This window comes from Melospiza melodia, chromosome 25 (genome assembly GCF_035770615.1).
Source record: "Melospiza melodia melodia isolate bMelMel2 chromosome 25, bMelMel2.pri, whole genome shotgun sequence".
Taxonomy (NCBI): Eukaryota; Metazoa; Chordata; class Aves; order Passeriformes; family Passerellidae; genus Melospiza; species Melospiza melodia.
In genome coordinates this window covers 6146565-6174416 of record NC_086218.1, presented here as the reverse complement: position 1 = coordinate 6174416, position 27852 = coordinate 6146565, and the positions used below count along the sequence as shown (strand labels likewise).

The window sequence follows — 27852 nt, the reverse complement described above, 5'->3', positions numbered from 1 at the left end:
CACCTCCAGGGCCAGCTCAGGGCTTAGTGCCCGGAACACCGGTGCCCGTCCTGTCCCAGCTGGTTGGTGGCCACGCACTGGTAGGTGCCCCAATGTCCCACATCGATGTCCCTGAGCTCCAGGAGGGGACCCCGGGCCACCTTCTGCCCATTGTGCAGTCAGGAGAAGGTGACAGGGCCTGAGCCCACCTGCACTGAGCAGCGCAGGGTCACGTCACCCGCATGCACCTGGTGTGCCAGGGGGCCGGGGGTGATGGTAGCATTGGCCATGGGCACTGTGGGGACAGAGATGGTGCTGGCACCGGGCCAGGTGGGATGGGGGTCCCATGAGTAGGGTCACCCCCAGCCTGAGGGTCCCGCTTTCCCAGGATGGTGACATTCAGGCGGTCACTCTTGGCCACACTGTCCCCGTTACTGACCCGGCACCGGTACTGGCCGCTGTCATTGTCCCCAATGTGGCGCACCTCCAGGCGGGGGCCCGTTCCGTGCACTGCCCCTGAGCCCTCCCGGTGCCAGGAGAAGGACAGAGGACCTGTCCTCGTGGCCACCATGCAGCTCACCACCAGGCTGTCCCCGAGTACCACCTGTCCCGGGGGGGCTGGGCTGACAGGGACACCCCCGAGGGTGGGACCCCTGCAGGAGCGTGGGGACAGCTGTGGACAGTGAGGGACCTGGGTGGTCCGGGAGGGGCAGGAGGATACCAGTGAGGGAGAGGGGGGACAGAGATAGGGGGGCATTGGAAACAGGGGGGTTGGGGGTTCTGGGAAGGGAATCCTGAAGAGGGATGGAGGTTATCTCAGGGAGGGTTTGAGGACACAGGGAGACCATGGTCAGACCTGGGGAATGTGTGGGGACCTCAGAGAGGGGTGGAGGGATGCAGGGAGGGGTCAGGGGACCCAGTGAGGGATGGGTGGACACAAGCCAGGAATGGAGGGACCTGAGGAGGGACTCGGGTCAGCAATGGCAGGACACGGAAAAGGTGCCAGGGAAGGATGGGGGTACCCATGTGGGATCTGGGGAGGGACCGGAGAAAGTAACAGGGAAGCCAGGGAGGGACCCGGGAAACTTAGGTGCCACAGGTCATGTGTCAGGAAGGACTGGGAGCCCCCAGGCAGGGCTGGGGGAGCCGTGGAGGCTGTGGGGGCTCCCTGTGCCCATCCCCACACTCACTGCGCACTGTGATACGGAGCTGTGCACTGCTCTTCTGCACGGCCCCACCCTCGGATTGCACCTCACAGCTGTAATTGCCCGAGTGGGAGACCCCCACGGCGGGCACCAGCAGCTGTGGGGATCCCTGTGGGCCCATCACCACCTGCTCATCCTGGTAGAACACGTGCAGGAGCGGGGCTTGGGGCCACAGGGGGCTGGGGGTGCTGAGGCATCTGAGGGTCAGGGGGAACCCCACGGTGAGCTTGGGGGGACCCTCCAGCACTGGGACCGAGAAGAGCTCTGGGAAGGAGAGGGGAGGGGGATTTGTGAGCCTGAATCCCTGGGGAGGGTCTGTGGGGGTGTCAGGGTGGGGGCTGTGGAGTGCTCACCATGCACTGTCACTGTCACCGGCACTGACTGCCACGACTTCTCTGATGTCCTGAATTTCACCCCGCCCTCGCACCTATTTCTGCCGCTGTGGTTCAGCTTCAGAGGGGGCAGGGACAGCTCAGTGCCATCAAGGAGCCTCCCCAGTTCCTTTCCCTCTCGGTAGAAGGATGCTGAGGTGACCGTTCTGTTCCACGAGCTCCGGCAGTGCAGTGTCACTGTGTCCCCCTCCAGCAGCGCCCTCCCCGGCACCTGCAGCCCCTACCAGGCTGGGGGACAGAGGGGACCTGTCACATTTGATGGCACCAGGATCCCCGTTTTGTGTCACACCCAGCACACCAGGGGTCCACAGTTACCACAAGGTTTCCCCTACTCTGGGATGCTCTGGGATGTCCCCAGAGCAGGGACAGGCTCTGGGCACACAGGAGGTGCTCCATGGAGTGGAGCCCACCCAGAGCCATCGGAGTCCGCCTGGGTGCCAGGCTGGGGACACCCAAACCCCCCTTACGTTGTAAGACTATCACGAGGGGGCTGCGTCCGGTGCCGGGTCTGTCACACCAGTAGGTGCCAATCTCGGTGACAGTGACGCGCTCCTGTCCCTCCTGCCACAAGCGCTGCCCGTCCTTGTATCAGGTGGTGGCACTGGTGGTCCCCGAGCCCTGGCAGGTCAGTGTCACTCGGTCCCACAGCACCGGTGGTGTCCAGGGGGGCTCCACCAGGAGCTGGGTGGTCTGAGCACCTGTGGGTGACAGGGGACACCAGCCTGCCTGGGCCACCAGGGAGCTGGGACAGCAGGGTGGGGCCATGGCGTCTCCCGAGGACTCACCAGTGAGGCCAAGGGTGTGGGCTGGAAGGGAGAAGGGACAGGGCTGGGTGACGGTGACACTCCTGGGACAGCAGCACGGGGGCATGGAGTGTGGGGCAGTTCCCGAAAGGTCTCAGTGGGGGCAATGGTGTGGCAGAGATGTCTTGAGGACAGGGACACAGCAGCCAACCCTTGCTCAGGCATGGGGACCCTGTGCTGGCACAGGTCATCCCTGCCAGCCCCACAGCCACCTCCCCATGGCCCTGTGCCCATGGTCCATTTCTGAGGGCACCTGTCCCCATGGCCCATCAACATAGTGTTTGTCCCCTTGTCCCTGTCCCTGCATTCCTGTGTTCCTGTCCTGGTCCCCACAGATGTCCCAGCCCCAAGGTTCCTTCTGCCACATCCTTGTCCCCACATCTTCATCTCCCTGTCCCCACATTCCTGTCTCCTGTTTCTGTCCCCAGAGCTAACCCACAACTCTGGTCACACTGGGCTCCATGCCCTGCTGGCATTTTGGGACCTCAGGGGACCCTGCAGCCCCCCTGTGACCCCTCCCCTCCCCATCCCCGGGATGTCAGGCCCATGCCCAGGGCACACACCCCACAGGAGCAGCGCCACCTTCCCGGCCATCCCGGTGTCCCCAGCCATGTGCACTGGCTGTCACTCATTGCCAGGGGTTGCTGTCCCCTGGGTGGTGGCTCTTTGGCCAAAGGGGAGGGAAGTGAGGTCAGGTGTCACCCTCATGTGTAGGTGGCACTTGGTGCGATCAGGGATGCCATAAGCTGGGGACAGGCTGTGGGCAGGGTGGGGATAGGATGGGGACAAGGCTGGGTGGGACACAGTGGGACATGGGGTTCCCAGAGGTGTGGGGAGGCTCAGGGGGTTGCAGGATGTGAGGATGGGTGTCCAGGGAAATGGGGAGTCCCAGGGATGGGGTCCTTGGCAATGGGGGTGCTGAGGAGGGGGAGTCACTTGGAATGGGGGTCCCCACAGCTGAGGGGTCTCAGGGATGGGAGTGCCAGATGAACATGAGTTCCAGGGATTTGGGGTGATGGGATGGGGATGCTGGGGGAATGGGGGATCCTGTGGGAATGGAGGTCCTGTGAAAATCAAGGTCCTGTGGGAAGGGAATTTTAGGGATGGGATGAACAGCAGAAGGTTCCTTGGGAATGAGGTGTCCTAGGCCATGGAGATCCTGGGGAATGTGAGTACTGTGATATGGGTTCCAGAGAGGGGGAGACATAAGAAATGGGGTACCCATGATTTGATTTCCAGGGGAATGGAGGTGCCAGGGATGGGCGTGCCTGGGTGGGCCCATGGGTCTCAGCTCTTTCCCTGGGAGCCTCAGATTTTGGGTGATCCAGAGCCCAGCACAGCCCCCACAAGGCGCCGGCAGCCTGAGGGTCACCCAAAACAGATTCTGAGGGGTTCTGGGTCTGTGAAGCTCCTGCAGCAGAGGTGAGAATTCTGTGGGGGAAAAAGGCCTGCCTGTGGTTTGCCCAGCCCTGCAAGAAGCACAAAACTACAAAGGGAGCCCAAGCAGTGGCTCTGCAAGGGCCTTTGATGGTTTTCAGAGCAGGGCTGGCTGGAAACCCCCCCGGGAGGGGCAGCTGTGGGGGAACCAGTCTGGAAATGTGGCAATTGATCATTTGTTCCTCTTTGTAAGGGACAGAGAGAACCACAAAACTATGGCACAATCCACCACATTCTGCTCAACATCCTGACCTGGACCTTCTGCTTACCTGGTCACTCAGGACCTGACTTTAGCAGAGCATCACACTGTCCCCAGTATGCCATGGCTGACAGACTGGTGGACATTTGGGGCCCTGTCTCAGCAAAAGCAAGGCCTCACCCACCCTTGCAACACAGCTGTTCCAAAATGTTTCCAGACATAAAACTTTTCCTGTCTCTGACACCTGGTCCTGTGCCATGGCCTGATCGTGACTGCCCTGGAAAAGGAAGAAGCTCTGGAACCCCCACAGGTCCTTTGTGAGATCCTTGTGTGGGGAACAGGGCAGAGGACGGGTTTGGGACAGGGGACAAGAGAATCCAGAACCTACTAAGGCCACCTTCGCCATAAGAGCAAGGAAGTTCCAGGGCCCTGCAAAGTTCTACTGGTGGAGGAAACGTGCTTAGGGGAAATATCTGGGGGTTGTTCCTTATTGGTGGCTTTCCCTGATAATTGTTCCTTGTGTGACAATTTCGACTCTGAACCTTGTTGCTGTCACTGTTGGTTTTATTCTCTCTTGTTGATGTGTCAGGAAATTGTTCTTCTCTCAGCTATTTGGGATCTTTGTGCTTCCATGGGGAGGGAGAGGCGCAGTTTTTAGTGGCAGCACACACATGAGTGGGTGCCCATGGGTGGGGACCCCCAGTGCCCCACAGTTCCATCCAGTGGCACAGCACATTCCTGTAGATGTCACCATGTTCCCGCAGTCACCCCTGGGGTCCTCGCAGTTCCGTGTAGGTCACCTGGGGATCCTGGAGGGTGGTGGCACGGGGGGACACTGCGAGAGACGTGGGCTGTGGGATCTGGATGGGGTGACCCTCGGGGTGTCCCTCATGACGTGTCCCTCTGTGTGTGTCCCCCCTGTACTCACCCCCTGCCCTCTAGGTGACCACGAGGTGGGTGTACAGCACCTCCCCCTCCTCTGGGGGGGGGGCCGAGGGATCCAGAGGGGCCATGGGGGAATAAAGGGGATGTATGGAAGGGGATCGGAGGTCTTGGGGGTTGGGGTAAAATGGGAGAGTGTGGTTTGAGACCCACACTCACCTTTCCTGCTCCTTCCTGGCAGCTGCAATGGAAGCAAGGGAGGAGTGACTGTGGGGTCGCATGGTCCTGAACCCTCTCAGGATTCCTGTACTCCCATGGGGCCCCAAAGTATCCCTGAAGCCCCCCAGAATTCATGAACCTCCCTAGTGCCCCCGCCCAAATCAGCCACAAAAACCCAAAGCCTGCTAAGGACAGAGACCCCCAAGGACCCCCAGGGGTCCTTAAAGAACCCCCAACATCCCTGCAGGACCCTCCAGCTCCTCCCCAAACTCTACAGTACCCCCAGACAAGGTCACAGTTCTGGGGCTGTGGATGTTGTCGTATCGCTCCCAAATTCTGTGGGCCTCTACAGCTCTCTGGGACCCCCGTGCCCCCATTGTCACGGGCCCACGGTGCCACCAGTGCCAGGTCACAATGACACCCAGGAGCAAGAGCAGGAAGAAAAGGACCCCACCGACCCCTGCTGCCACTGCAAGAAATATAGGGGGATATATCAGGGTCGCCCATCACCCAAGGATGTCCTGCACTCCCTGGTGACTCTGAGTGACCCCACCTGAGTCCCTCTTTGTCCCTTTGTTCAATAGAGTCACGTCCAGGGACAGCTCTGGGCTGGGTGCCGAGAACACATGGTGCCCGTCCTGTCCCAGCTGGTTGGTGGCCACGCACTTTTAGGGACCCAAATGTCCCACACTGATGTCCCTGAGCTCCAGGAGGGGACCTTGGGCCACCTCCTGCCCATTGTGCAGCCCAGGTGAAGGTGACAGGGGCTGAGCCCACCTGCACTGAGCAGCACAGGGTCACATTGTCACCTGCACGCACCTGATGTGACAGGGGACCGGGAGTGATGGTGGCATTGGCCATGGGCACTGCGGGGATGTGGAGAGCCTGGTTCTAGCACGGCCTAAAGAAAGAGGCCATGAAGGTATACAGCTGATGGGAAAGTAAAGGGCAGCTGTAAAGCAGCAGTTTCCAGGCTTGATTTTGTAAATAACTACGTTCTCAGACAGTCTTTTCATAACAGTCCTTGGCTGCTCTAGGAACAGATATGGAGGTTTTGGGAACTTCTCATATCACAGTGAGAACACTGATCTTGTTTTAATAAACAATTATAGGTATTGTAAAACAAAAGGAGTGGTTTGAGTTTTCTCTGTTAGCCTATCATGAGCTTGGATTTTGCAATATGCATGAAGTTAATTAACACTGTTATATAAAGTGGCCGATCAATCAATAAATTGGAGTTCGATGCATCAATCGGATGGTTGTCTCCCTTCACTTTAATAAATGGTGACACTCGAACGTGATAGCGAACACCATGGGAAGTGAAGAACAGGTCGGGTTCCGAGGATCGAAAAAGCAGCCGGGACAGCAAAGAAGCTTGAAGAAAAAAGTGGAGGAAAACCCGCCGAGACGCGCCGTGCCCTCGGTGACCGTAAGGACGGGCCTGGCCGAAGCGTGCGGCCGAGACCTTGAGGAGCTGCAAAGCGCGCGCTTACGATATAGGTATGGAAAGGCAAGCCGCATATGAACTTTTTATCACTTTCTTGCAAAAAAGGCTGGTTAAGGGGATAGATTTACAGAAAGAATTACCGGGACTTTTGGCTTATGGTTTGGAAAGGGGTATTTTTTGTAAATCCCCACATGGTTCACGAGCTGTCGGAATGGCGTAAATTTGGTGATATATTATGGCAGGCTACATTAGACGATGATAAAACTGCTAAGAAGTGGGGTAAATTATGGCAGGTCATTAACACCGAGGTGTTGCAGTTTCAGGCTGAAAAAAGGGCTGCTCAACAGGCTACTGCCGCTCATGATCGTAACAAAGAATACGATCAAGACAGGGAGTTTGATAAGGAGTCGGGAACTCCTCTCGGCCCCGCAACGAGGACAGTTTTATTACCTGCCTCACCACCTCCCTCGGCAAGCCAAGCTGCAAGCCAGGCTGCGAGGCAGGCTGCGAGGCAGGCTGCGAGCCAGGCTGCGAGCCAGGCTACAAGCCAGGCTCCACAGAGCGCTTTATTACCCGCTTCGCCGCCTTCCCTAACGAGCCAGCCCCCCCTAATGAGCCAAGCTCCGCAGGGTGCTTTATTGTCTGCCTTGCCACAGGCTACACGGAGCACTTCTGAGTCTCCCGTATCTGCTGTATTGCAGCAGCCGGGGCCAAAAATGCATACTCCGTTCTGGAAAAGCAATCAGTCGATCCCTGGGGTGGAAAACGACCTAGCAGCGACGATTGCGAGGGATAGATGAGATGCGTGGGCTGCCCTGGCCAAAGATGCAATAGAAAAGGGAGATCAAGAGCTGATAAGTATGGCTAGTGAGCTGGCTTGTCTGGTTATCTTCACTCCTCAGGACAGGGGGGGCATACAAGCGACAATCACTGCTCTTGACTGAAAAATGTTATCTCAATTGCGAGCTACTGTTAGTCAGTTTGGAGTTAAAAGCGAACCAGCCAAACAAATGCTCGACTATATTTTTGACACTAGCATCCTTCTTGTTAATGATTGTCGTGGCTTAGTCAAATTAATTTTTACCCAACATCAACAATTGCTGTTTAATGCTCATTGGAAAGCGCTTGTTAGCAAGTGCGTGGCAGTTCAAAGGCAGCCGGGTGACTCCCTCCATGGCGTCACGGTTAATGAGCTTATGGGTCTGGGACCTTTCCTTTGTACTGAGGCACAAGCCTTAATAGGCCAGGAGAAGTGCCAGGAGGCTATGAGGTTAGTTAGACTCGCAATAGAAAAGGTAAAAGAACCAGGAGGGATTCCAGTATATATGGGAATCAAGCAAGGCAGAGAAGAATAGTTTGGCTCATTTATTGATAAGGCTGCTGCAGCAATTTAAAGACCTGGGGTGCCAGAATATCTTAGTGGGGCATTACTCAAGGAGTGTGCTCTCCAAAATTGTAATTCTGTTACTAGGAGCGTACTTAATACCTTAGGTGCAAATTGGACTGTAGAGGAGGCATTAGAGAGGATGGCTCTCATACCTACCGGACAGCAGGCTTTTGTGGTAGATGCGATCAAACAGTTAGGAATAGGCTTGCAAGAACAGGCAAAGTCCTCTCAAAGTCAGGTATTAGCCTCTCTTGCACCTCTTCAAACATTGGCAGCACTGCCTCCGACGGCTAATTGGGGCCAAAAATGCCGCTCAGACGACCAGGCACCAACAGAAGTCATCGCTGCAGCATCGGCACCCTCTCCTGTCTCCAACCCGACACCACAGGGAGCCGCCGCGGGGCGACCGGGACCGCCACGGAGGGAGTGACCTGCAGCGCAGAGCCGGGGGGGGGCCCGCCTGCTCTGGCACAAGCGGCGGGGGACCGGAGTGCTTTTCCAGCACCAGAGCTTGTCTCTCCGCCCCGGAGCTGGCAAAGAGCCTCGGTTTTGGACCTAACAGCCTAATGGATGTGACCTTTTGTCAACAAGGGAGGGGATCCCTGCTGAAACTGAGAAACCAGTGATGGTAAACAAGCGAAGTTAAAGGCACTGTTGTTCTTCCTGACAGAGACTGTGAAACAGGAATCAGCGTACTGTATGCATGGGTCAAATTTCGGCTGATTTGGCTCGGCATTGGTTATGCTGTCAGAATCACCTGCATTAACATAGACTTTAACATCAGAAGCCCGGATGGCTCAGTCGGTGGAACATCAGACTCTAAAATTGTATTTTGAAAATTTTAAAAATGTTAAGATGTGTTGGAATGATTGTATGAGTGAGATGTTGAGAGTGTGCTTTTTGTTATAAAAATGCTACAGCAAACACGTGAAGAAAGTTATTTTAACTTAATATTTTAGAATCAGGCCTGTAAGTAAGTTATAGCAAATGCTATATTTTATGTCTATTGTAAGTTTTATCTGTTGTTAAGTAGTTTAAGTTAAATTATCTATTAAGTGCCATTAAATATTAAATACTGTTAAGATTAAATTATATTAGGTTTAAGTTAAGTTAGATTCTGTTACGTTTGAATTATATTTGGTTTAAGTTGTGTAGAATTTAAAGCCAGTTGATTTTGTTAAAGTTTTATTAGATTTAAGTGATTTTACATTATTTACAAACAAGTCTGTTAAGTTTAAATTGTATTTAAGTTTAAGTTATGTAGGATTTGAAGCCAGTTAAGTTCTGTTGATTTGAAAATAAGTCTGCAAAGTTAAATATTTTAAGTGCTTTCCCACCACTCCAAATCAACAAAGGACTGAGAAACACCCAGCTGATGCCATTTGAGCCAAATGACTAAAGGATTACAGACTGTAAAACTGATTTTGAACTTTTCTGGGAGACCCGGGGTGGGGGGTGGATGTGAAGATCTCAAGGACAGAGAGGATCATTTTCAGGCTTGCAGTTCGCCTCCTCTCCAGGTTCGCATGAATGAAAACAGCTAACAGCCTTCTTTTCTTAGTCCAATTACCACCTACCTTGCAATGCCTGAATAAGGCTGGACATCATGACTCAGCTGAGGGTGGTTTTAACCCTTTGGAGTAAAAGCCATTGCTCGGACCGCGGCTGGGGAACCTTATAGAGATACTGAGTGTGCTTTTAAATGCTTTTACTTATTTTACCTTGTCTTTGTAGTTGTATCCAAAATATGGTTGGTAGGATGACAGAGAAAACTTGGCAATCTAACCTCCTTTCTCAAAAAGAAAAAGACGGGGGAAATGTGGAGAGCCTGGTTCTAGCATGGCTTAAAGAAAGAGGCCATGAAGGTATACAGCTGATGGGAAAGTAAAGGGCAGCTGCAAAGCAGCAGTTTCCAGGCTTGATTTTGTAAATAACTACGTTCTCAGACAGTCTTTTCATAACAGTCCTTGGCTGCTCTAGGAACAGATATGGAGGTTTTGGGAACTTCTCATATCACAGTGAGAACACTGATCTTGTTTTAATAAACAATTATAGGTATTGTAAAACAAAAGGAGTGGTTTGAGTTTTCTCTGTTAGCCTATCATGAGCTTGGATTTTGCAATATGCATGAAGTTAATTAACACTGTTATATAAAGTGGCTGATCAATCAATAAATTGGAGTTCGATGCATCAATCGGATGGTCGTCTCCCTTCACTTCAATACGGGGACACAGACAGGGCTGAGGACACAGTGCAGGACTTGCAGCCGGTGTGGGGAGATAGGAACGGGGGGATTGTTGTGATGGGGGATGTTGGGGATGCGGTAACACCATGGAGGTGTGAGGGGACAAAGGGTGTGATGGAAGGGTCTTGGAAAGGTGTCTGGGGGACATGGAGGTGTCCAACCAGGGGACCCTAGAGGGCCCTGGGATCTCACTGTGCCTGTCCCTGCGCTCACTGCACACTCTAACACAGAGCCGGGTGCTGCTCTTCCGCACGCCTCCCCACCCCCCCGCCCCCCCCCCCACTCCGGAATGCATCTCAAAGCCATAATTGCCCAAATGGGAGACCTCCATGATGGTCAACAGCAGCTGCAGGGCCTCTGCACACCCCTCCCCTCCCCCACCACCTGCCCATCCCAGTAGAACACGTTCAGGAGGGGGGCTCAGGGCCACAGGTGGCTGGGGTGCTGAGGCAGCTGAGAGTCAAGTGGGACTCCACGGTGGGCTTGGGGGGATCCTCAAGCACTGGTACTGAAAAGAGCTCTGAGAAGGAGAGGAGAGGTGAGGACTGTGACTCTGAGTCCACTAGGCAGGGGCTTTGGGGGTGTCAGGAGATTGGAGTTCCAGCCGTGGGGCTTCTCACTGTGCACTGTCACTGTCACTGCTGCTGACCGTGACTGCCAGGACACCACCACGCCCTCACATCACTAGCGGCCACTGTGGTGCAGCTGCAGAGGTGAAAGGGACAGCACAGTCCCCTTGAGGGACCCCCCGAGATCCTTCTCGTCCCGGTAAAATCGCACCCTGGTGAGATGGTTGTCCTGCCGGCACCAGCAGCGCAGTGTCAAGGTGTCCCCCTCCAGCAGTGCCCGCGCTGGCACCTGCAGCGCCCGTAGGTCTGTGGGACAGGAAGGTCACATATCAGTGATGAAACTGTTCTGAGGTGGGTGCCCATAGCACCGGGGATGTGTGGGTGCACTGGGGTGCTCGGGGACGCATTGTGATGCCCCCATGTGCCAGGCACTGGCTCTTGTCACACAAGGGGTGTGAGGCCATCCATGGATTGGAGCCCACCCTTACCGCTCTGGGGCCCCCATGATCATTAAAGGTCTCCCCTCACCATCTAAGACTGTCAAGGGTGGGCTGTGCCCAGTTCCGGGTCTGTCACATGTGTAGGTGCCACTCTTGGTGACACTGAGGCATTCCTGTCCCTCCTGCCACCAACGCTGCCCGACCTTGTACCAGGTGGTGGCACCGGCAGTCCCCGAGCCCTGGCAGGTCAGTGTCACCCGGTCCCACAGCACTGCTGGCCTCCAGGGGGGCTCCACCAGGAGCTGGGTGGTCTGGGCACCTGTGGGTGACAGGGGACACCAGCCTCCCAGGGCCAATGTGGGGCTGGGGACAGCAGGGTGGGGCCATGGCATCCCCCAAAGAGTCACCAATGAGGCCGAGGGTCTGGGCTGTAAGGGAGAGGGGACAGGGCTCAGTGGGGATGTCACCATAGGGACAGAGGCACATGGGGTACAGGGTGTGGTGGCTGTCCCCAAACTGTCCTCATGGGGACAGATGCTCTTGTGGGAAAGTGTGTGGCTGGTCCCCAAAAGTCTGGAGAGGTAGGGGGATATGTCTGTGTCACAGCAACCCATGAACTACATCCATCCTAGTGGACTCAGAGTCACAGACACCTTGGGAACAGGGACGCCGAGGCCACCCCGGGCTGAGGCAGAACATGGGGACACTGAGAACACCCCGGGCACAAGGGCACCAAGGACACAGCCCATGCTGGCCCACGTCACCCCCACCAGCTCATGATCCCATCCCCATGATCCCATCTCCATGGCCACATCCTCACAGTTCTTGTCCCTGCATCCCAGTTCCCTTGTCCCTATCCCCAGAGCTGCCTGAGCCCAAAGGTGCCAGTCCCCACATTCCTGTCTCCACATCCCAATCCCCAAATTCCTGCCCCTCTTCCTGTCCCCAAAGCCACTCTACATCCCCAGCCCTACCCAGCTCCACTATGGGTAACATGGAATGGCCTTGGGGACCTCAGGGGACACTGCAGCCCCCCTGTGATCCCTCCCCTCCCTATGCCTGGCGTGTCAGGCCCGTTCCCAGGGCACTCACCCCAAAGGAGCAGCACCACCTTCCCGGCCATCCCGGTGTCCCCAGCCATGTGCACTGGCTGTCACTCGCTGCTGTGGTCACCGCTCCCCTGGATGGCAGCTCTTCGGATGAAGGGGAAGGAAGCGAGGTCACGTTTCAACCTCATGCGTAGGTGACCCTTGGTGGGGGCAGGGTGGGGACAGGCTGGGGACACGGGTGGGTGGGACAAAATGGGTCATGGGGTTCCCAGGTGTTAGGAATTTGGTGGTTTTTGGGAGGCAGGAATGGGGTCACTGGTAAATGGGGTCCTGAGAAGGGGGAATATCCGGCAATGGGGGTGCCATGGGAGTGGCTCTCCATACCTGGGGGGACTCAGGGATGGGAGTCCCAGGGGAATGTGGGCTCCAAGGATTTGGGTTCATGGGATGGGAGATTCGTGGGTCCTAGGAAGATTTCAGGGGATGGAATGAACGGGAAGGGGTTCTTTGGGAATGGGGTGCTGGGCCATGGAAATCCTAGGGGATGTTAGTGTTGGGATGGGGGCTGCAGAGGGAGTGGGACATAAGGAATGGAGGTCCCATGTTTCCGTTCCTGGGGGAATGGGGGTGCCAGGGCTGGGCAGTGGCTGGGTGAGCCCATGGGTTGCAGCTCCTTCCCTGGGTGCTTCAGATTTTGGGGTGACCCAGAGCCAGCACCACCCCCACATGGTGCCGGTGTCCAGGGGGTCACCCCAGAGAGATTCTGAGCTGCTCTGGGTCTGTGTCCCCCAGCCTCCAGTGATTTTTCCCTCTCTTTATTCCATTTCCATCATTTTACCCCTCAGTTTCACATCCCCCCAGTTTGTGCCTTTATGGTCCTCGGGGGCATCTGGAACAGTGAACAGATTGGGGGAAGCCCAGGGTAGGGAAAGCCCAGCGTGGGGGAAGCAGGGGTGAGGTGTCTGCAGGGAGGACTGGGGAGGCTGTGGGGGGTGGGGGAGTCCAGCTTTTACCCCCCAACACTTTCACTTTCTGTCTCCCGCAGAAGAAGGTAAAGGCCATTTGACACCTTTCTCACATGGGGGGGAAGGGTTCTGTCCTTAGGGGGCACATCCAGGGGGCTCCTGTCCTGGGGAGATCCTGTCCCAGGGGGGACATATGCTGGGGAAGAGGGTCCTGTCCTGGAGCTTGGCATCTTCGGAGAGGTCCAGACTTCTCCATTCTTGCTCGTCCCCTGCAGTATCTGAGCCAGCAAGAGCAGCTGGGGAATGGAACCCTGAGCAGGAAGCAGGCCCCAAACTCCTGCTCCTTGAAGCCAGTGGCCATCCAAGGGTGGGGCCCAGCCATGGCCCAGCCCCACTGCACAGGGATGGCCATTGCCCAGTCCTGCTCTGCCCAGCCCCAATTTGCAGCCAGCACCTGAGGGTCCCTCCCTGCCCGCTTGGCTTTGATTCTGGCAGCTTTAGAGCTGCAGCGGAGTTGAGAATTCTGTGGGGGCAGAAAAGGCCTGCCTGTGGTTTGCTCAGCTCTGCAAGAAGCACAAAACCCAAAGAGAGCTCAAGCATTGGCTCTGCAAGGGCCTTTGATGTTTTTCAGTGAAGGGCTGGCTGGAAACCCTTCCTGCAGGGGCAGCTGTGGGGGAACCAGCCTGGAAATGCAGCAATTGATCCTTTGTTCCTCTTTGTAAGGGAGTGAGAGAACCACAAAACTACTGCAATTTGCACAACAATATGCCAACAACCTTCCTGGGAACCTCCTTCTTGAACAAAATCTGCAGCCTTGAGGAACCTCATGGAAAGAATGCTTGGATTCCGACTTTGCCCACAAAAATAGAGAGAAAAGTGTGGATGTATCAGTGGCTCTCCCCGTGGCCATGGTGGGGCTCGGTGGAGTGACCCTGTGTGGATTCCAGGTGTCCCCAAAGCTGCTCCATCCTTGCCCTCCTCACCTGAGTGAAAGGCTGAGGGTTTGCAGGAATTTTGGTGTAAAGCCACCAGAGGTGCTGCTGTGCACTCAAAACCTGCCTGGGGTCAGGTGCTGCCTTCCTTCCATTCAGGATCATGGAGAGCAGTCATGGGTGTTGTGAAGGGCATGGGCCTGGCCCCGGGACTCTGCCAGTGGGCACTGGGATCCAACCTGCTGCCTTGGCGGCTTCTGCCCGCTGCCGGTGGTGGTGCCGGGACTGATTGGTGGCCGTGAGTTTGCAAAAGGAGCGATTTCCCCTCCTCCCTCCCGCCCGAGGCCGCCATGGCTGCTGAGGGGATTGAGCTGGACGGGGGCGCCCCCTGCTGGCCGGGAGTGCTCCTTGCAGCGCCCCCCGCTGGCCACGGTTATAACTGCCACAAAAACCAACAGTGCTAAGTGGGAGAGAATGTTCTGATTTTGTGTTGTTCATTCTATTCTGCTTTATAAATTTCAGAGTAAGGAGCTGTTATTCCTTTCCTTGCACTATTGCCTTGAAGCCCCATGATTTTTGAAATTTAAAAAATTTTAGAGATAGGTTTTCTTTCTATTCCAGGAATGCTTCCAATTTCCTTTGCAGCTATTTATCATTTAAATTAGTTGTCAAATCCTTACTTCCAGACTGGATGGGACAGACACCTTTTAGAGCAGGCATGGTCAGGGACTTGGCCACCTTTTAAGCCAGCTGGGCCACCAAGGGCCCTTTAACCAAATGGCACTTCTGGTCATGTGATTGCTCAGGAGATGGCTTTGTCAGAGGGCACACTGTCCCCTGTGTGCCATGGCTGACAGACTGGTGGACAGACAGGGCTCTCTCTCACCAAAAGCAGGGCCTGACCCACCCCTGCCACACACAGGTGTTGCAAAATATTTCCAGATATTAAACTTTTCCTGTCTCTGACAACCCAACCTGCGCCATGGCCTGATCCCAGCTGCCCTGTGAAAGGCAGAGGCTCAACAACACCAACAGTGCCTTTGTGCCATCATCTCGTGGGAAACAGGGCAGATGAGGTATTTGGGACAGGGGACAAGAGAATCCAGAGCCTCCTGAAGGCCACTTTGGCCATCAGAGCAAGGAAGGTACAGGGCCTTGCCAGGTTCCTCTTGTGGAGGAAACATGCTGGGGACAGTGTCTGGGATTTGTTCCTTTTTAGTGGCTTTCCCTGAAAATTGTTCCTTGTGCGACAATTTATACTCTCAACAATGCAGCTGTTGCTGTTGGTTTTATTCTCTCTCATTGCTGTTGGGATCTTTGTGCCTCCATGGGGAGTGGGAGGAGCAGTTTTTTCTGACAGCACACACATGAGTGTGTGCCCATGGATGGGGACCCCCAGTGCCCCCCAGATTCCCCCAGTGTCACAGCACATTCCCGTAGATGTCACCAGGTTCCTGCAGTCGCCCCTGGGGTCCCCGCAGCTCTGCGTAGGTCACCTGGGGATCCTGGAGGGTGGTGGCATGGGGGGACGCTGCGAGAGACACGGGCTGTGGGATCTGGGTGGGGTGACACTCGTGGGGGACGTGTCCCTCTGCTTGTGTCCCCCCTGTACTCAACCCCTGCCCTCTTGGTGACTACGACGTGTGTGTACAGCACCTCCCCCTCCTCTGGGGAGGTCAGGGGATCTGGGGGGGCCCTGAGGGAACACAGGGGATGTGGGGAAGGGAATGGGAGGGTTTGGGAGATTGGGATAAAAAAAAGAGAGTGTGGTTTGATCCCTCCACTCACCTTTCCTGCTGCTTCCTGGCAGCTGCAGAGGAAAGAGGGGAGGGGTGACTGTGGGGTCCCCAGGGCTCTAAATCCTCTCAGGATTCCCGAACTCCCATGGGACCCTCAATTTCTCACAGGACCCCCAAGCTTCTCTGAAGCCCTCAAGAATTCATGCACCTCTCCAGCGCCCCCGACAAACTCAGCCTTGAGAACCCAAAGCCCGGATGGGACAGAGACCCCCAGACACCCCCAGGGCCCCTGAAAGAACCCCCAACATCCCTGCACGACCCTCCAGTGTCCCCCCAAACCTTCCAGGACCCCCAGGCAAGGTCACATCTCTGGGGCTGTGGGTGCTGCCCTATCGTTCCCCAACTCTGGGGCCTCTACAGCTCCCTAGGACCCCCTGTCCCCCCATTGTCATCCACCCACACGGTGTCACTGGTACCAGGCCACAATGACACCCTCAAGCAGGAGCAGGAAGAAGAGGGACCCACTGACCCCTGCACCCACTGCAAGAAACAGACTCTGATGTGTCCCCCATTCCCCCATGGGTCCTGCATTCCTGGTGACCTTGTGTGATCCACCTGTGTCCCTGTAACCCTGTGTTTTCACCGTCAATTCCAGCTCAGGGCTGAGTGCCTGGAACACGCAGTGCCCGTCCTGTCCCAGCTGGTTGGTGGCCATGCACTGGTAGGTTCCCGAATGTCCCACATCAATGTCCCTGAGCTCCAGGAGGGGACCCTGGGCCACCTCCTGCCCGTTGTGCAGCCAGGTGAAGGTGACAGGGGCTGAGCCCACCTGCACCGAGCAGCGCAGGGTCATGTTGTCACCTGTGTGCACCTGGTGTGACAGGGGACCAGGGGTGATGGTGGCATTGGCCACGGGCACTGTGGGGACACAGACAGGATTGAGGCCATAGGGAGAGGTTGGCAGCCAGTGAGGGGGGATAGGGACAATGGGGATGGGGGTGATGGGGAATGTTGGGGATGGAGTCACATCAGGGATGGGTGAGGGGACTGAGGCAAAGGTGTTGGCACACAAGAAAGGGGAACATGGACGTCCCCAGCCATGGAACCCAAGGCATCTGTGGGGGCTCTCCATGCCCATCCCTGCACTCACTGTGCACAGTGACGTGGAGCCAGGTGCTGCTCTTCCGCATGGCCACACCCTTGGAGTGCACTTGGCAGCTGTAATTCCCATAGTGGGAGACCCCCACGGTGGGCACCAGCAGCTGCAGGGATCCCTGCGGGCCCCCCACCACTTCCCGTCCTGATAGAACACATGCAGGAGGCGGGTCTGGGGCCGCAGGGGGCTGGGGGTGCTGAGGCAGCTGAGAGTCAGGGGGGACCCCTCAGTGGGCTGGGAGGCCCCCCCAGCACTGGGACCATGAATAGCTCAGGGAAGGAGAGGGGAGGTGAGGACTGTGACTCTGAGTCCATTGGGAAGTGGCTTTGGGGGTGTCAGAAGATTGAAGTTACAGCCGTGGGGGTGCTCACCATGCACTGTCACTGTCACTGGTGCCGATTGTGCCCACGGTGACACTTTGGAGTCCACCCAGCCCCTGCAACTGTGGGGGCCACTGTGGTGCAGCTGCAGGGGGGACAGTGACAGCTCGGTCCCATTGAGGGACCTCCCCACTTCCTTGTCCCAATTGTAGAATTGCACTCAGTGACCGGCATGTCCCGCCAGCGCCGGCAGCGCAGTTTCACTGTACACCCCTTCAGCAGCTCCCACGACGACACCTGCAGAACCAACCAGGCTGCCAGACACGGGGGTCCTGTCACACCGGGGGTCCCATTTTCATGGGGATCCCCCCATGGGATCACACTCAGAGCACCAGGGATGTCCAATTCCAAAATGGGTTCCCCCACACTGGGATGCTCTGGGATGCTCACCATGCACTGTCCCTGTCACCGGTGCGGACTCCTCCCACTCCAAATATCCCACCTGGCCCTTGCAGTGGTATCAGCCACTGTGGTTCAGCTGCAGAGGGGAGAGGGACAGCTCAGTCCCACTGTGGAGCCCTTCCAGTTCCTTCCCCTCACGGTAGAAGGACACCGAGGTGACCGGGTTGTTCCATTGACCCCGGCAGCACAGTGTCACCGTATCCCCCTCCAGTAGTGCCCGTGCTGGCACCTGTAGCACCAGCCAGTCTGGGGGACAGAGAGGGCCTCTCAGACCTGATGGCACCGGCATCTCCATATTGTGTCACAACCAGTGCATTAGGGGTTCCCAACTACCACATATTTTACCCAATTCTGGGATGGCCTGGGATATCCCCAGAGCAGGAGACAGGCTCTGGTCAGACAGGAGGTGACCCATGGAGCAGAGCACACCCAGAGCCCTTGAGGTCTTTGTGGGTGCCAGGCTGGGGACACCCAAACCCCACTCACCGTCTAAGAAGTTCACAGGTGGGCTGAGCCCAGTGCCAGGACTGTCACACCTGTAGTTGCCACTCTGGCTGACAGTGACGTGGTCCTGTCCCTGCTGCCCCCAGCGCCGCCCATCCTTGTACCAGGTGATGGCTTTGGCAGCCCCCAAGCCCTGGCAGGGCAGTGTCACCCGGTCCCGTAGCACCGCCGGCCTCCAGAGGGGCTCCACCAGGAGCTGGGTGGTCTGGGCACCTGTGGGTGACAGGGGACACCAGCCTGCCAGGGACAATGTGGGGCTGGGGGTAGCGGGGTCGGGCCATGGCATCCCCTGAGGACTCACCAGCGAGGCCGAGGGTCTGGGCTGGAAGGGAGAAGGGACAAGGCTCAGTGGGGATGGCACCATGGGGACAGCATTTCTTGCGGGAAAGTGTGTGTGGGTGGTTCCCAAACAATTTTGAGTGGAGGGGGACATGCATGTGTCACAACAACCTGTGCCCCACATCCCTGTGGCACAGAAATCTTGCGAACAGGGACACTGAGGCCACCCTGGGCTGAGGCAGAACATGGGGACACTGTGGACACCCTGGGCACAAGGCCTCCACAGACACAGCCCATGCTGTCCCCGGTCACCCCCACCAGCTCATGATCCCATCCCCATGATCCCATCCCCACGGCCACATCCTCACTGTTCTTGTCCCCTTCTGTCCCTGCATCCCAGTTCCCTTGTCTCTATCCCCAGAGCTCCCTGAGCCCAAAGGTGCCAGTCCCCACATTCCTGTCCCCACATCCCCATCCCCAAATTCCTTCCTCCCTGTTCCTGTCACCAAAGCCACCCTATATCCCTAGTTCCACCCAGGTCTGTGTGTAACATGGACTGGCTCTGCTGGCTTTGGGGACTTCAAGGGACCCCATAGGCCCCCTGTTCCCCTCCTCTCCCTATACCTGGCGTGTCAGGCCTGTGCCTGGGGCACTCACCCCACAGGAGCAGCACCACCTTGCCGGCCATCCTGGTGTCCCCAGCCATGTGCACTGGCTGTCACTCGCTGCTGTGGTCACCGCTCCCCTGGCTGGCGGCTCTTTGGATGAAGGGGAAGGCAGAGAGGTCACATCTCAACCTTATGCATAGGTGGCCCTTGGTGGGGGCAGAGTGGGGACAGGCTGGGGACACGGGGGGGACAAGGCTGCGTAGTCTGAGGACATTATGGGGGATGGTGTTGCCAGGAGTGGGGGGCTCAGGGGATGTGGGGAACCAAGGATGGGTGTCCAGGAGAATAGGGCGCCAGGGGAATTGGGGTCTCCATGCCTGGGGGGTTCCAGGGCTGGGGGTGCTGTGGAAACATGTTTCCCAGGGATTTGGGGTCATGGCATGTGGGTACCAGGGTTTGGGGTTCAGAGGGAAAAGGAGATCCTCAGGAACAGGGGTTCTGGGGGAAGAAGCAGCCCATGGGATGGCATGAAGGCAATGGGGGTGCTGGGCAAATGCACTCCTGGGATGGGGGTCTTCAGGGACAAGAGACCAAGGCAATGGGGGTCCCATGGTTGGGTTTCCAGGAGAATGGGGGTGCCAGGGATGGGCAATGTCTGGGTGGGCACAGGGGTCAAAGCTGTTTCCGGGATTGCCTCAGATTTTGGGGTGACTCAGAACCCAGCACATTCCCCACAGTGCTCATGGCCAGGGGGGCAACCAAAGGTTGTCCTGGGAGATTCTTGATCTCTGCCCCACACACTCCTGGGCTTTTTCCTGTCACTCCCATTTCCTGGCTCTGCGACCTCAGCAAACATGTGATGACCATTTGGCTGAGACAAAATTACACATCCATAGAATTAAGGCAAGAATCTTTTCCCATACCATTATTTTCCCAATACAAAATAAATCAAACTCACAAGGTATAAAATTAGCTGGTTTATAGAATACTTTGAATCATTGCTTTCCCAACAAGTCACTCACAATGAAAACACAAACAAATCACAAAGAAATGAGATTATTTTTCTCCCTGTAGGAGCCCCTTGCTGCATCCAACAGCAGCATTTGCTTGTGGTATCCACAGAGTGCGTGGAATCTCCCTGAGTATCCAACAGCTCCATGGGATTGTTCCCTGCCTGCTTGGCAGTAACCCTGTTTTGCGGAGAAAAGAAGAAACCTCACAACTTTATAAAAGTTGTAAAGCCCGGTATGCTTTTATTACGACGCGCGCCGGACGCAAGTCCCCCAACAAGGCATGGGTACCTCTGAAGACCTCGGGCGTCTTTTATCCCCCTCCCAAATGCATATGCATACAGTTTCACAATAAGTTCATACATATTCATTCCACGTGACTTTTAGCACTAGTTCTTCTTTATCAGAGGAATTCCTAGGTCTGGGGCAGATCCACCTTGCAGTAATTTCTGCTTTTCTTTCTCTGTCTCCTTGCTGTCTCTGGAATGTGGCCTTTCCTTCAGCTTTGGCCCTACAGACCTCTCACCTCTCCCAGGCACTTCACCTAATTCAGAATGGATCCCCACTCCGTCTCAACCCAGCCCCTAAGGAAGCCTTTTGTTGAGCCATATTTAGGAATTATCCCAATTTATCTCATTCCCACCCTGAAACCTGAATGACTTCCCATGGTTTCAGCTGACAAAAGGGGAGAAGCTCTGTCCATCCTTGGGACAGTGCACAGGAATCTGTGGAAATGCCCATGTGTGTGTCAGGGTCTGATTCCCTGGTAAATCCACTCCAGCCTGCCCTGAATTCCCCTGTCTGGACACTCCCTGCTCCTGCTGTGACTCAACTGTTCCCCAGCTCCTCGTGTGCAGCCCTTGCTCAATATTTCCACACTTTCTCCTCTCTTCTGGTGTGCACATCCAGAATGCAAACATTCTTTCTTGAAGGTTCCAAAGGGCTGCAGGTTTTCTTCAAGAAGGAGGGTCCAGGTCCGGTTGTTGAGCAGATTGTTGTTGTCTTTGCAGTAGCTCTGGGGCTCTCTCAGTCCCTTGCTGAGAGGGAAAAAATGATCAATTGCCACATTTCTGGACTGGTTCCCACACAGATGCCCTTGCATGACTGTTTTCAGCCAGTCCTGCTCTGACAACCATCAAAGGCCCTCACAGAGCCGCTGCTTGATCTCGATTTGAGTTTTGCGCTTCTTGCAGGGCTGAGTAAACCACAGGCAGGCCTTTTCCCCCACAGAATTCTCACCTCTGCAGCAGCTCTAAAGCTGCCAGAATCAAAGCCAAGGGGGCAGGGAGGACCCTCAGGTGCTGGCTGCCACCTGGGGCTGGCCAGAGCAGGGCTGGGCAATGGCCATCCCTGTGCAGTGGGGCTGGGCCATGACTGGGCCCCACCCTTGCATTGACAGGGGTCCCCAGGATGTGCCACCCCTGGGACAGGCACCCGGCCAGGAATGTGCAGGGACATTTCTGGAACTGCCACACCCGGAACAGGACACACCATGCCAGGTTGTGTCACTCCCTGGACTGGTTTCCCCCAGGTCATCCCTACAACAGGGACCTCACAGAGCAGGATCCTCCCGGATGCGACCTCCCAGGACAGACACTGCCTCCCTTTCCCATCTGACTCTCAGCACAAACTGCCTCTTCCTTTTTGTCTAGGAAAAAGGAACTGAAATTGTTGAGGGAGCACAGCCCAACACCTCCATCCGCCACAGCCTCCCCATCCTTCCCTGCTCTACTTACTCCCAATTATCCCTCTCCCCTGGCTCCCTCCAATGCGTTCCCGGCTCAGGTGCTTCCTGGGATTGCTGAGCCAGGAACTGGGGTTGAGGGGACATGGCATAAAAGTGAGGAAAATAAGGAAGAAAACAGAAATAAAGAAAGAAAAATTCAAGGGCAGGGGAGGGCATAGAAGTAGAGCTACCCAGGACCCCGATGTGATACCTTCACAAGGAATGAGCATCCCAAGGGGGCAGCACTTGGCCACGGGTCACCCCAAAATCTGAGGCATCCAGGGAAGGAGCTGTGACCCCCATGCCCCCCCAGCCACTTCCCATCCCTGGCACCCCTATTCAGTTGGGAACCCAGTCATGGGAATCTGATTTCCTTTTGTCCCTCCTTCCCTAAGACCCCTTCCCTGGACTGCAGTTCCTCACGATCTCCTACCCCAAAGAACCCCATCCTGGTAATTCCAGTCCCTGGGAGCCTCATTCCCTTGGGGAAATTGATTCCACCAGGGCCCCCATTCTCACAGGGTTCCCCTTTCCCCTGGCACCTCCATCCCTTGGCCCCCATCCCATGATCACAAATCCCTGGAGGCCACATTGTTCTGGCACCCTCATCCCCAAGTCTGAGTCCATCCATCCACTGGGATCCCCATTCCCATAGGACCCCATCCCGGGGCACCCCATTCCTCTGGACACCCATCCCTGGCTCCCTACACCACCTCAGACTCCAAATTCTGGCACCACCATGTCCCCACCATGTCCCACAAGGTCCTCACCCTGACCCCATCCTGTCCCCAGCCTGCCACCCCCCAAGGGCCACCTACATGTGGGTACGGACGTGACCTCGCTTCCTTCCCCTTCTTCCGAAGAGCCATCAGCCAGGGGAGCGGTGGCCTCAGCAGCGAGTGACAGCCAGTGCACATGGCTGGGGACACCGGGATGGCTGGGAAGGTGGCGCTGCTCCTGTGGGGTGAGTGCCCTGGGCACGGGCCTGACACCTGTGGGATGGGCTGTGGTGAGGCAGAGACTGGTGGGGAGAGGGCACAGGGGAGCTACAGGGTCCCCTGAGGTCCCGAAAGGCCGCAGAGGCAGGGCATGAGGTGACCAGGGCTGTGGGGACAGGAGAGGGGGGACAATAACGGAGGGACAGGGATTTGGGGAACTATCATGGGGCTGGTGGGCGTGACCACTGCAACCACTGCTGAGTTTCCATTTCTGGGTGTCCAATGTGTCCCCATATCCTAACTGAGCAAGGGCTAGATGGTGTGTCTCTGTCCCCAAGGGGTCCTTGCCACACTATGACAGTTTATGGACAGCCCCCACACCCAGTCCCTCCCTGCCAATGTCCCTGTGATGCTACCCACACCCAGCCCTGTTCCTTCTCCCTTCCAGCCCAGACCAGCGGCCTCGCTGGTGAGTCCTTGGGGGATGCCATGGCCCCTTCCTGCTGTTCCCAGCCCCATGGTGGCCCTGGCAGTCTGGTGTCCCCTGTCACCCACAGGTGCCCAGACCACCCAGCTCCTGGTGGAGCCCCCCTGGAGGCCGGCGGTGCTGTGGGACCGGGTGACACTGACCTGCCAGGGCTCGGGGACTGCCCGTGCCACCACCTGGTACAAGGACAGGCAGCGCTGGGGGCAGCAGGGACCCGACCACTTCACTGTCACCGAGAGTGGCACCTACACGTGTGACAGACCTGGCACCGGGCTCAGCCCCGCCATGACAGTCTCAAATGGTGAGAGGGGTTTGGCTGTCTCCAGTCTCGCACCTGCGGGGACCTCAAGGTCTCTGAGTGTGCTGTGCTCCATGGGTCACCTCCTGGTGTGACCACAGCCCATCCCCTTCACACGGGGAGATCCCAGAGCATCTCAGAGTGGAGGGACCCCAGTTCTGGATTCAGGGAACCCTGCTGCACTGGATGTGTTCCAATTCGAGGGTCCTTGAGAAAATTGAATGCCACAGGTGTCCTAAGACTCCCATGTTCCACAGCCCGACTGGTGCTGCAGGTGCCGGTGCAGGAGCTGCTGGAGGGGGACACGGTGACACTGCGCTGCCGGCGTTGGAAGAACATGTCGGTCACTGGGGTGCGATTCTACCATGGGGACAAGGAGGTGGAGAGGTCCCTCAATGGGACCAAGCTGTCCCTGTCCCCTCTGCAGCTGAACCACAGCGGCCGCTACAGCTGCGGGGGCCAGGTGGACTCTGAGGTGGCACTGTGGGTGCACTCGGCTTCAGTGACAGTGACAGTGCACGGTGAGCACCCCACAGCCGCCACCCTGACACCCTCACAGTCCCTCCCCAGGGATTCAGGCTCACAAATCTCCCTCCCCTCTCCTTCCCAGAGCTCTTCTCGGTGCCGGTGCTGGAGGGTCCCCCTTATGTTACTGTGGGGTCCCCCCTGACTCTCAGCTGCCTCAGCACCCCCAGCCCCTTGCGGCCCAGAGCCCCCCTCCTGCACATGTTCTACCGGGATGGGCAGGTGGTGGGGGGCCCGCAGGGGTCCCCACAGCTGCTGGACACGCCGTGGGTGTGTCGCACTCGGGGAATTACAGCTGCCAGGTGCAATCCGAGGGTGGGGCCGTGCAGAAGAGCAGCGCCTGGCTCTGCGTCACGGTGCCTAGTGAGTGTGAGGATGGGCACAGGGAGCCCCCACAGCCTCCTCGGGGGCCCCTGCCTTGTCTGGGGATCCCCATAACTACCCAGGTTCCCCATTCTTTCCTTGGTACCTCACCAGATCCACCAGCCCTATTTGGGTACCCCCATCTTTCCTGTAATCTTTTTCCACATCCCCTCATTCCTGCTTGTCTACACTCTGTGTCCCCCAATTCCTCTCTGGGGTCCCTTTATCTGTCCCTGGTTCAACCTCAGCCCTCTCTGATCTCCCTCCATGGTCCTCAACTCTCACCATTCCCTCCCTGGTTTTACATACTCTTCCTGGTGTCTCCCCATCTTCCTCTCCAGGTTACTCATCCTTGAGCCCTCCATCATTCCTTGGGGTCCTGTTCCAAGCCCACCTCCTATCTCTGTGCCTCCTTTTCCTCACTGGGGTCCCACTTCCCCTCTCCCATCCCTCCCCACCACGGGTCTCTCACTGTTCCCTGGTGTCCCCTTATCCAAGGGGTCCTGCCCTTGAGGGGTGTCCCTGTCAGTGCAGCCGCCGGGGGACAGGTGGCATGCAGGGACTGACTGGTCCTGAGCTACGCGGTGGCTGCGGGTCCCCTGTCCTTTTCCTGGCACTGGGAGGGCTCAGGGGCAATGCTGGGAACTGGCCCCTGCCTGCATCTGTGCCACGTTGGGGACAATGCCAGCAGCCAGTACCGGTGCCGGGTCAGCGAAAGGGACAGCGTGGCCAAGAGTGATCCCCTGAATGTCACCGTCCTGGGCAAGCAGGACCCTTGGGATGGGGGTGACCCCTCCCATGGCAACCCCATCCCACCTGCCCAGTGCCAGCCCTTTCTGTGTCCCCACAGTGCCCGTGGCTAATGCCACCATCACTCCTGGTCCCCTGGCACACCAGGTCCGTGCAGGTGACAACGTGACCCTGCGCTGCTCAGTGCAGGTGGGCTCAGCCCCTGTCACCTTCACCTGGCTGCACAATGGGCAGCAAGTAGCCCGGGGTCCTCTTCTGGAGCTCAGGGACATCGATGTGGGACATTCGGGCACCTACCAGTGCATGGCCACCAACCAGCTGGGACAGGACGGGCACTGCGTGTTCTCGGCACTCAGCCCTGAACTGGCCCTGGAGGTGACACCTGGCTCACCTTGGGTCACAGGTGGGGTCACTCAGGGTCACCAGGGTGCTCAGTACTCCCACGGTTCAGGGTGACCGCAGTGTGTCCCCCTCTGTCCCCAGCAGTGGCTGTGAATGTCAGGAGGACCCTCCTGTTCCTGCTCCTGCTCCTGGCTGTCATCGGGGGCTGTCACTGGTGGCACCGCTGGGGTGGGTGACACTGGGGGGGGAGGTGGAGGTCTTGGAGTGAGGGGAAGCCCCACAGAGTGGAGGCAGAGATCAGGAATCTGGTGGGAATCAGGGCTGCAGTGGGGATTTGGGGGTCCTGTGGGTGGTTGGAGCTGCTGATGTCCCAGGAAGGTTCAGGGGTCCCAGTGTCCCCACGGTCACCCCCTCCCCTTTCCCTTTCAGCCACCAGGAAGGCCCAGCACAGGTGAGTGGGGGGCTCTGTCTGGGACTCTCCTTTCCCTCTTCTCAGAAACCTGCCAGATCCCCCTCCTTATCCCCCCAGGACCCACCTGGCGGTGGGAGCTGTGCTGGACCCCCATATTGTGGGCACTGAGTGGGCAAAAGGTGAGTAAAGGGGGGGGACAGGGACACCTCACCCACGGGTATCACTCCCACCTAGGTCCTCACAACTGGTGTCACTCTCACGGCCCCCACATGTGTCCCTCAGCCCTGCCCCACCTCGGGATCCACAAGTGACCGACCTGGAGCTGTCGGGACCCCACGAGGGACATTGGGACCCCCGTGACTACGAGAGCGTGCTGTGACACTCAGGGCATTGGGGGTCCCTGCCCCAGGGCACTCCCCTTCCCTCCTGCCCCATCCTGTATCCTGAGTTCCTGTGCCTGGGGGGGGTGGTGGCAATGAGTGGGTGGGTCGGATGTGGGGCTGCCCAGAGCTCTCCATTCCAGTGCTCCCAGTGCTCCCTGTACCCCCAGGGGCTCCCCTTTATCTGCGCCTCCACCAGCTCCAGGGAGCACATTGGACCCAAAACACAGCTTTTGATGAAACCGGGGCGTTTTTGTTTGTTCATCTCTGCCTAGTCAGCTCGGGAACGGACAAGGAGGGTCTCGCTCAGGTTGTTGAGCAGATCCTTGCCGGATTCACAGGACTTTTGGGGCTCCCTCAGTCCCTTGGGAGTCACCCCACAGCACCGTTGCAAACAGCGCCCCCTGCCGGTTTCCAGGGAAACCGCGCCCCCTGTTTTCATGGCAACACACACCCCGTTCTCATAGCAACAGCGTCCCATCTCCATGGCAACCGTCCCCCGTTCTCATGTCAGCAGCCCCCTTTCCCCACGCCCCTAAGCCCCTCAATCCCATGGCAACAACACCCTTCTGTTCCCATGGCAACAGCCCTTTCCCAATTCCCACATCCACAGCCCCCTCATTACCTCGGCAACAGCCCCCTCCCATTCCCATGCCTACACCCCCCCATTCCCACGGAAACAGCCCTCCAGGCCAATGGCACCTGTAGCCCCCATTCCCATGCCCATCTCTCCACGTTCCCATGGTAACAGTCTCACGGTTTCCATGGCAACACCCCCTTACCATGACAACAGCCCTGTTCTCATGGCAACCTCTTGTTCTCAAGGCCACAGCGCATGCGCCGCACTGTCCCCGCCATTCTGTCTCTCTGACTACATTTTCCATCATCCTCTGCGGCCGGCGGCGCGCTAACCGCGCTGGGCAGTTCCGCGGACTCCATTTCCCATCACAACCCGCGGCACAAGCGGGAGGGGCGGGTCCCTACGGCGGCTGTCGTGGGCCAACTATCGTGACGCTTGCCGTGCGCGGACGCCAAGGTGGCGGACGAGGAGGGCTAAGCGTGGCCGGAGGCGCGGAACGGTGCTGGGGAGGAACCTCCGGGCGGCCCCGCGTCCTCCGCATTGTCAAGCCCTAGTCGGGTTACGGCTTTAACGTTCGCGGGCAAGTGAGCGAAGGCGGGTAGCTCGACAGACTCTGCATCAATGGCGAGCTGTACGTGCCGCTGCAGCGCGTCAGCGCCGTGCTGGGCGGAGGTGCCGCCGACCGCGCCAGGGTGCGCAAGGGGGACCCGGCATCCTGGAGGTGTGAGCACGGGGGGGCCGCCCAGCCACAGCCCCCCGGCAGCCGAGCCCGGGAACGCGCCCCACACACACGGGCAGTCCCGGGGGTGCGGGAATGGGGGTC

At 57.5% G+C, this 27852-nt stretch overlaps 1 pseudogene; it reads right to left on the bottom strand.

Moving 5' to 3' along the window:
• On the bottom strand, nt 1–27102 carry LOC134429065 (Fc receptor-like protein 3; annotated as a pseudogene).
• Nucleotides 27103–27852: the final 750 nt, after the last annotated feature.